Source organism: Hakea prostrata, chromosome 5 (assembly GCF_041222555.1).
Source record: "Hakea prostrata isolate BN-2017 chromosome 5, UWA_Hpros_2, whole genome shotgun sequence".
In the NCBI taxonomy this organism is placed as follows: domain Eukaryota; kingdom Viridiplantae; phylum Streptophyta; class Magnoliopsida; order Proteales; family Proteaceae; genus Hakea; species Hakea prostrata.
The window spans coordinates 4,091,134-4,101,685 of record NC_142604.1 but is presented as its reverse complement, the minus strand read 5'-3'; the positions used below and the strand labels follow the sequence as shown (position 1 = coordinate 4,101,685).

General features: G+C 37.1%; 1 pseudogene; it reads right to left on the bottom strand.

The window, feature by feature from the left end:
- Positions 1-1,667: 1,667 nt before the first annotated feature.
- LOC149014496 (transcription factor MYB44 pseudogene) lies at positions 1,668-3,173 on the bottom strand (annotated as a pseudogene).
- Between the last annotated feature and the right edge of the window lie 7,379 nt (positions 3,174-10,552).

Below are 10,552 nucleotides of genomic sequence, written 5' to 3'. Positions count from 1 at the left end.
GAATTTTCGTTTTACGGTTGGTGGATCTGTTTCTGGCTAAATCTTTCACTTCCTATGGTGCATTTCAAGATGTTGTCATCCTGCATTAGAAACTACACCAACCTGGCAAAAAGTGTCTTTCTGGAGTTGGGATCTCTCGCTTTTTTGTACCTGCAGGAGTATCAGGATGCAAGTGGCTCACTTTTCATTTGTCTACTTTGAGCCACCAAGATAACAATGTAGGATGTTGAATTTGTTTGAACTAGATTGTCATTGTGAACAATGCATTCATGAGTAAAAGTTACCTGGATTTATTAGTGATCACCTTAGTTTCCACTCAATTGCTCATACGGATTTTGTCATTGAATTGAAAGTTTAGTCGTAGGTGACTTGATTGATGTGATGTATAAACTTTGTTTCATCATTTGAAGGTTATTTACACTTTAAAAAGGAGAATATACTGGCTTGTGAGCGATGGTGTTGATGCAGCGATGCTAGATACACGGTCGAAATTCAGAGAGAGACACCGCCTGCTCCATTTGATAATTGAAATGGGAGAGCAATCCGAGAGTTTTGCTGATTGGTATTGTAGAATTCCATCAATAAACAGATTTTAATTCTACTAGTTACCATTACTTGATTCATTCTTTAGTCAGTCTCTGTGGTTGGACAGGCGCTTCAAAATTAGATAATGTGAGGACTCCCAACACAAAAAAGAATTGGGATGAGTTAGGGTTTTGCTTGTATCCCGCTAAAAAATTCTTCTGGATATGTTTGAATGCAGACTGTCCTGTACATTTGACAGGCATTGTCTGGAAATGCATATAATGAGGCAAAATTAGAGAATGATAAACGGGGGAAACTACAGAAATGACAGCTTTCAACTATCAAAATTGTATTGAAGTTAGCAGTTTGTTGTAACCGACATCTGTTGAAACCCAACTACAGAGAACTATCTTTCCCCCTTTCTGTAGCTCTGTCGAGTCTTCAATGTCATCCAGCTGGTAGCAGTTTTAACTGTTGAGAATTTGGAGTGGTTAGTGGTTACATCTTACATCCCCGCATAAGATACCTACCCTCCATGCTAATAATTCAGTAGATGAATGAATTGGAATGCGAAGGGTTACTTTGGTGCTACACTAAAAGTTTTCCATTACTCTTTTCCAAAAAAAGCATTTCTTCATTACTCTTCTTTAATGAAATGCAGGTTTTTGTGCAAGTAGGTGGAACCATTCTTGTTAACCTAAATTAAATTCCTGCTTTGAATGACCCCAACTCCTGTTTAACATGGTAAGGTTTTCTATGGCAGTGCTCTGAAAGAGCTTCCAACCTCAACCAGCCACCATTTCTGGCACTGTTAATTTGAATTTTCTTCTTTCTCATTTAAAGTACTAGGGAAGATCTCCATCTCCAACTCATGTTCAACATGTAAGATTTCGTATGGCAGTGCCCCTGAAAGAGCTTCCAACTTTAATTACCCATGTAATTTCACTATTCGCAATTAAGAATTCATTTTGCCACCACTTTTAAGTGGGAAGTTCAACCATTTCGTTGGAGGAATAATTAAACCTTAACCAAAAGAAGGCATCAAAGATCTGAATATGAAACTGAAAAACATGGGAAGCTATAATTTCAAAAACGAAAACGGAAGGATCTGATAAACTTGGATTGAAGGTTTCTTCTTTCAGTTTCTGAAGATTCTAAATCTGGTCAATGATCCCAGAGAAGAAAAAAGCAGTTTTTATTTTTTTTGGTGGGTTGCAAGGGATGAGGGGTTGGGGTGGGGGTGGGGGTAGTTGTGTTCCATGAGAAACACGCTTTCCGTTCCTTCAGGAACCAACCATTCAAGTTCTTAACTCCAAATCTTCTCTTCTTTCTGATTTGCCATCATCATCGACCTCTGTTTTTCTGTACAGCTAAAATTATTTGTATAGAAACCGAGGTCAAGGAACCTTAAAAAGAAATAACCAAGATCGTTTTTTCTCTGAGTTCCTCTCATCCTCTCCTTTCTATCTAATCTGTCTCGCTGGTGTAGTTGTTCCATCTTCTTCATTTAACTCTACTCGATCTTGCTGATGCCAATACGCTTCACAGCAGCGTTCCTAATCCCATCCGTCTGCAAACACAGTGCGTTCTGGTCAAGACCAGACATATAATTCCTGACTTCCTTTTTTATCATCTCTTGCATCACAGAAAGGAATTCATTACTGAAAGGGACAAATGGTTTTTCTGCAGGTGGCGCCGCCTCTAAAGAACCGAACTCGTTGTATTGTCTATAATGGTTATTAAGCTGGGGAGATGGAAATTGCTGGAGCGGAGTAGCACTAGTAGTAAGGGTCAGAGGAGTAGGTAGCTGGGTAGGGTTTGGTGCATGACTTGAGCCACCAGAAGCATGATTCGAAACCTCAGAGGGATCTGCTCCTGGTAGGGAGAGACTGAGCGAGGTTGGTGGATCATTCGTCGACGATGATGTTTCGTGCTGCTGCTGCTGCTGCTGAGATGGTGGCAAGATCCCTCCGGTTCTCGGCACAGGTCGGTAAACATGAGACGAAGATATCACAGGGAGACTAGAATCGCTTACATCTGAACCAGAAGGACTGCCTGGGCTGTTGAGATGGAACGAATTAACGGGTGGAATCGCAGCTCCGGCACTATACGATCTCTTCAGAGGTTGCTGCTCTGCATGCCCATCGACACTGTCGTCTTCCATCATCGAAGAGCATTTGCGCTTTAGGGTTGAATTCCAGTGATTTTTGATCGCGTTGTCTGTGCGACCAGACAAGAGACGAGCGATCGTTGCCCATTTGTTCCCAAACTTGGCATGCGCACGGATGATAGTATCATCCTCTTCCGGAGTAAATGCTCGATGCTCTACCTGAGGTGAGAGCTGATTACACCACCGGAGACGGCAAGACTTGCCGGACCTCCCAGGGATGGATCTACTTATAAGAGACCAGTTCCTAGCCCCGTGCTTCTGAACAAGTTTCTGCAACAAATCATCTTCCTCAGGACTCCATGGCCCTTTGATCCTATCCATATCTTTCCTCGAAGAAGCCATGATCGAAACTCGAAACTCGCCTGTGTCTTGTTTGTAGAAATTTCTAAAAGAGATCACAACAATGGGAGTGAAAGAGGGGGAAGAAGAAGAAGAAGAAGAAGTACCTCAACCCTTTTGGGCGTTAAGAAAACCAAGGGTGGAGGTTGTGAAGGGAATATAAAGGAGAGGAGGTAACGGAAAGAACCGGTTAGGGTGACCGGTTATAGGCGTTAAAAGAGTAATGCTTCTTCCAGGCAAGCGGTTGCTTTGGATACAGCTGTAATCAGGACACGCGTCACGCTTTCACTGTGGCGATGGAAAGATTGAGGGTTGAGAAAGATAGTTTCGGAAGTTATGGAGGTTAATAATGAGAGGGAAACCTATTAAGAATGGGGAAATTATCGCCAGAATATTTAAAAACCAAAAAAAAAAAACCGGATGACTTGGGGGTTACGGTTGGTTGGGGAGAAAGAGATTAGTATGGTTTGACTGAGCCAGCCAGGCTGGAGAGCATTTCGTGAGGGATTTTGCTTCTAATTAGAACGGCTGCACGGGTCTGCTGAGGTGGCAATAACGACAACCATGTTTGCCGAATCGGATGGTGGAGGATCATTACTGCCATCTTGTCAGTCCAGCCTGTGAACCCTCGATAGAAACCCTAACTAACGTCCATCCTTTCACCGACACCATCCGGTCACCGTTGTCCTTCCCCAGCTATTCTTTCTCTTTTTCACCTGTACGGACCAGGTTTGGCAAAAGAGAGAAAGAAGGCTTTGGGGAAGTTCAGTTAGTCACACTCATTCCATCAGAAAGAAAAGCGTTCAAATTTGAACGTGAAGCAAAAGATGGGCTCTTTTATTTTAACAATTAAAAAGAAATATGGTGGCAGAGATGGAAAACCGATCTGATACGTATCTCCAGAATCCGTTACTCGTACGTCGTCGTTTCGTACCTGCTACCTACTACCTAATGCCTGAAAATTATTAAAATCTTTCTTTTGAACGGTTTGACTGAACGACCATCCTTCTTCCTTCCTCACAGTCGGTGATAACTGATGCTAACTGACAAGATGAGATTTTTATTCTTTTCTATTTATTTATTTATTTATTTATTATATAAAATAAAACTCCGACTGGAACCTTCCAACGTCTTTCCATCTCTATCTTCTTGGATTGAATCGGAGATTCTCAGAAAACCCTACAATACAAAAATAAAATAAATTTAACGATATACATTAGAAACAGTTAGGTTCGGTGGTGATTCGAAAGAATGAATTATGAGAATAGGATTTGGATGAGGAGAAATTTAAAAAAAAAATAAAAAGAAAAACAGGAAAAACGGAAAGAAAGAAAAGCTGGATATGGGGAATCGTGCCTTTAATAAGTAGCCGTTGGTGGAGACAGCTGGAGGGAGGTGGGCAGAGACTGAGAGTCCGAGTCCACACAACTGAAGTGACCACTACCAGCTTGATCCCTCCTTCCTTCCCCAGTCTGTACAGCAACGCCATTAAACTTTAAAAAATAAATAAAAATAAAAAAAGAAATAAGGCACGTGTGTGTGGGTGATCGTCACGTGTGATCCACTCGTGTAAGAAGGGTATGATGGTCATGTGAAAACCGGGATTTGCACGTGTTAATGAAGGATCGAGGATGTTTCCTCAAAGTGGCACAAGTTGGCTTAGAAAATTTAATTTCTAGTTTCGAGCTTTAAATGCTCTCTCTGTCTGTCTCTCTGAATCTGAATAGAAAATCCCAATTGGAGCAGAAAAGGAGAAAAATGCAGAAACTTGCTTTCCCGAGACATTGCAGAACAGAGAGAGACGATACTTTCTCCGCTGCTGCTTTCTTCGCGTCCAAACGAACGATTGAGTTTACACACAACCACCACCCACCCTGACGGAGGACCCAGCCAAGGAAACTCTCTTCTTTTTCTTTCCGATTATTTAGTTGTGTGTTTGGTTAGCGTAATGGGACGACCTTAATCCTAAATTTAAGATTTTTAAATCAAAACGGAAGACAAAGTAAATCATGAAGCTCCATTGATTTCTACAAAAAAAGATTCTTCCGCCGCCCAAACTCTCAAGTAATTTCTCCACTTTAGACTTTTGCAGTGATTATTACTTGGAAAACAATCAATCACTGCTTTACATTCTTGTTTTCCCTGATAAAATCACCTCTTTGGCCTTTGCATTCTCATAATTTCAATGGTGAATTCAAAATCATATTTAGATTTTCTAAATTTCAAATAAATTACATCTACTACTTCTTCTGGGAAAAAAAAAATTCAATTATAAATGTCTCTCAGCTGTTTACGTGTTGGAGTTAAAAAATGACATCATTGGTTAACAAATGTATTGAGTACTTATCATTATTACATATATACCCTTAGATTTTGAATCAATTATATTTATTATTTAAAAAAAAATTAATTATTCATGTCTTTTGTTGTTAAGTATTCGAGTTAAATGATAATGTATTGTGGTATAAAATTCCTTAAAAGTTATAACATAATAAATTGAAAAAATTTAACGAGTATTTTATGTAATTAATTCAAAATTCAAAGGATCTATACATAATTTGTACTTTAAAATACAAAAAAAAAAATACAATAATATTACAATATTAATCCCAAAATTTGACAATAGTGATACTTACAATTGATTTTTTTTCCAACAAATAGTAGATGTAATTGATTCGAAATCCAATGGCTACATTTTATTCGAAATGCAAGGGGTATATATGTAATTTTCCCTTTAAATATTATTTTTTATCAAAAAAATTTAACTACAATTACATTCCTTAGCATTGCCCTCACATGTTTTATTGAACAAGACAAATAAATTTTGGATAAGCTTTCCAACTACCAAAAAAAAAAGCATTTTTTCCTTTTGATTAACAAGAAGAAGAAAAAGAAGAAGCATTTTTCCAAGGGATAAATTTCTAGATAACTTTTTCAACTGCCCTACGAAGACTTACCTTTCTTCAGGAAGTTTCTTTCTCTTTTACTTAATTTTCATCCAATAATCTTCTTCTATATCTTTCCTCTTTTAAGTGTTGTCTTAGTTTGGATAATACCGTTACAGCATTTATGACACAATAAATTTTTGTATATAGATTACGGTCTAGGTTTGCAATTGGCATCACATTTAGATATTAAATCATAATTTATATGCTTAATGATTTTAATTAACTTAGTATTTAACCACTCTACTTAGGATCTATCATCTGATAACTACTCTATTAATTTATTGATCAAGTTTGGTTTTTGATTACACCATTAAAGGGTTGTTCAGTTAGTAGCGACCAATACTTCTTCTTAATTTAAAGCTAATAATTAAAAACAATTATGATCCTCACCTCTTGAAAAACCTAAATGATTGTGGAGAATCGAATCAATTTGTATCCTTATATAGAGGGGGATATTTTATGGACCACATTGCTTTATTTTGTTCTTAAATTCATTGACAAAGGAGGAAAATATTGAATTTATAAATAGCAAAAAGGGGAAGAAAGCAAGGAGAGAAGTCAAAGTTTTTCTAAAGTCAGACAATAGATGAGAGCTCTTTCCCAATTGAAATAAGTGCATATTAGAATCTAAACAGACATAGTTGTTGCTGAAGAAGGGAATTGGATGTGATGAAAATCTATACAGATGCTTCACATGCGTGGACATATCAAAAAAACACACTAAAATTGTAGTATTATTTCATTGACTCTATGATAGGATGAATAGTGAAGTATTTGTCTAACGATGAAGAAAATCTTTGATTTGATCGAAAAAAATGGATGTGTCGAAGAGATAATAGAAGTTCATCATTCATTCGAATATGTGGGACCCACTTACAAGTAAGTTTTACTGTTCTTTACTAATGGGAAGGTGATCTAGCTGAATTCTCTTGGACTCCAACCAACTAAAAATCTTCCCAGGTTGGGTAATTGATCTAAATTTGAAATTAAAAATTTTTTGATGCTGAAAATAATTTAGCAAAGACAAAAGTCAAAAGCAGAAAGGGAGAGAGAGAGAAAAAAAAAGAAAACGTGGCAAATAAGTAGGAGAGAGAGAGGGAGGGTAACGGGTGAAGCAGAGGCGAGGTCCACGTCAAACCGCCCAAGGGCCAAGAGTTGTTTATGTGGATCTCTCTCTATATGTCTCGATCTCTCTCATGAATTATTAGTTTGTGTCACATGAAAAACAAGTGGATAGACATGGATGTCGTCGTCGTCGAGTTGAAGCTTGAGTGAGGCTTCAATGGATGGATGGATGGATGGATGGATGGATGGAGGGACTTACTCTTTCTCTCTCTGGTGTCGCGTTTCGAGGGGACCGCCACGCAAATATGCAAGTGCATTGAATTTCTATTGCTACGCCATCTTAATTTGGACATGCCGGAACTAAAACCAAAACCAAAACCATTCCTCCACAGAAACTAACATGTGGGTCCCGCTCCCGTGCCCCCAAAACATGTAGGACCAACCAACCAAGCATTCTGACACGGCACATACCATACCCGATATATTCCCTCCACTTGTATTGTATTGTATTGTATGATTGTATCCACACCTGGAGTCTGTAGGTTTTTTTCCATGACCCGCCACCTGCTATGCCACGTATGTCAATTTGGATGGGCCCACAAGTGCAATGATGGTTTGTTGGGTGACGTGGTTAAACAGACTTAATAAAAAAAATGGCCAAAACAAATATAATAAAACTATAAAACTGCGGCTGTGGTCTGTTACCCGAAAGTCAGAGAGATGGTTTCGTGCCGATGGATCATTGGATCGAGATGGAGATGTTGACGGAGGAGATGGAAGAAAAAAAAAGGAGTAAATGCGAGTGAAGGCCACGTCACGTAAATGCCAGCTATAACCCACCACTACTACTACAACTACGTCTTTCCCGAAAAAGACAGCAGCATCTCGTCTTGGGATTCGCTGCACTGCAGTGCGTAACAACATAACATTTTTTTAGTTTTTTTATTTATTTATTTATAATTTAACAAAATTATGGGCCCCACATTCCCTTCCCTTGATTTTCGGTGCTATCGTAAGCCATACGGGGTTGGTTTGGTAAATGGTGCATCCCCGCACCGGTGTCCACCTTCATAGCTATCCGTTTATAGCCGCCGTCCTTTCCTTTTCCTATTCATAGATGTGTTTATTTGTCGAGGCAGACTTGAATGCTACACATTAAATACACAGTACTCGTTACTAACGGACAAAATCAAAATCTCGATCAAGATTTCGATCTCGATCTCGATACCCGACAACACAGTATTGTACAACACGTGCTGAAGTTAAACCTTTACTTTGCTTCAGTCCTTAATGCCCAAGGTGAGATAACTTTTTTTTGGTAAACCGTCCAGTGAGACACCGCTAGATCAATCTCTATCTAGATCGTTAAAATGCATAGGACTGGAACTTTTTCCTGATGTCCTATACGAAGGGAAGGTCTTACACATTTCCTACCGTGCCCTACTCAACAAAAAAACATGGGAATTTATACCCAAAAGATGAAAAACATAACTACTTATAAAAAAATTTAAAGCCCAACATACATGGGTTGTTAAATGTATAATTGAGTTGGGAATTTTATTTTTTTTAGTAATTCTCTATTATGTGTTTAATGGGTTGAGTTCAAAGCTTTTCATGCAAGGAACAAATACCTAACATTCTTTTTTGTAAATGCATTAGTTAATCAATTTGATTTCAAAGTCATGCAATGATTCTTCGTTGAAAATGCACATCAGATTAAAGTTTAGGTGGAACATGCATAAATAAACAAATGTAACCCTTTGAATTATCATAACAATTAAAAAAATTTATTAACTAAGTTCTGGGAACAAGATACACACAACAAAGTAAAATATATGTTGAACAAGAAAGGCTTCATCTTTAAATGTTCTATCTTTACATGGGTTTCTCGTGTATATCTGCTAGGAAAGTTGTGTGCACATTACATCAAGATAAGAAATTATCTTTGTATGTTAAAAGTCATTTTCATCTTCTTTTATTTATCAATGCAGCTTTTCAAGTGTTAAATGTCAATATCACACTTCTATTCTATAATCTATGTTTAATAAACTTCTGTTAATTACTATTTTTTTGGATTAATTTGTCTCCACCCCAATACCAAAGATTCATTGATTCATCATATATGAAATTGTTTATTTTTCTCGCTTTGATTTGAGTTAGCTAAAATGATGGCCACGATCTCGCACACAATCAAGTGTTAAATAAAGCATTTGCTTTTTTAAACTTATTGCTATGATGAAGACTTCTTACATTTTAAGTTGCTTCCAACTGTTATTCTCTTTACTTCATTTTCCTCTTTCAACATACATACATTTGATGTAAGGTTCGAAATTTTAATTAAGAAATGTGAGACGACTATAAGAAGAAATAATAAAAATTTGATACATGTACAAGAAACCTATAGCATTTTGTCTTGTGACAAATTGATGGTGATAGCTCTTTAGTCATGTATACATAAGAACAATGACATACTAAAAGTCGAAGCTTTCAAAAGATAAAAAGAAACAAAGTAGAACGAGTTACATGACAAATGACTAGATGCTTTTAATTTGACAAAAAAAATTGTGATCCACTCGAAGCCAAATGAATCTCAATAAAGTATACAAATCATATAACAAATTCCATATAATTGAGATACGGATAAGTTAAGCAGACGAGATTCAATATGAGCAGATTTGAAAGGATATTATTCAACCATTATGTTTTAACAGTTTTAAATCTTTAAGTTGGATTAAAGGTATTCATTTAGCATTATAGTGGCCATTGGCTTAAGCCAGCTTATCTAGTTACTAATACTTAATTAAGAACTCTAGCTATCTCTAGTGCCCCAATTAAGCTTTTTTGGTTCCACTTTTCTGGTTTTAGGTAGTTGCCCAAAAGATAGAATTGCTGGAAAATACCAAAGTTATGAGAAACCATTATTGAAAGAAACCTATTCAGATGGAATCTGAGCAACATTCTTTTTTGCTGCCATGCTTTACAAACTACCTCCACTTACAATTTCTGAAAGTATTTTTTCTCTCCACATTTGATGCTTATCCATTCCATGAAGTTATTGGATGGTTACAAGAACAGAAGCAAAAACCAAATATGAATCTGCATATATATATATATATACCTGTGGAAAATGAAATAAGGGGAGGGAGAGAGATCTGAATAGAGATTTTTTCTGGTAAGAGTTATTAAGAGTTTTCAAATCTAGGTACTGCAGCAATCCTTGCACTAGACTACTACAGTGGGTTGATGGGTATTTGCAGGTTTGTCGTGTGCAGAAAAATTAGAAAAAAAATTATATTTAATGAAGAATGTTTTGAAATGAATTGAAAGAGATAAAAAGACAGCTCCTGCAAAGGCATTGCACACAATAATTCAAAACCACAATGGGACCCATTTTGAGATAGTTGATCTGCATGTTTAATTGGTGTTGAATCATTCAGCGAGACATTGTGGGCTATTGGATCGAGATTTCGTTCTCTAACTTAAAAGACGAGCAGTGAAAATTAAA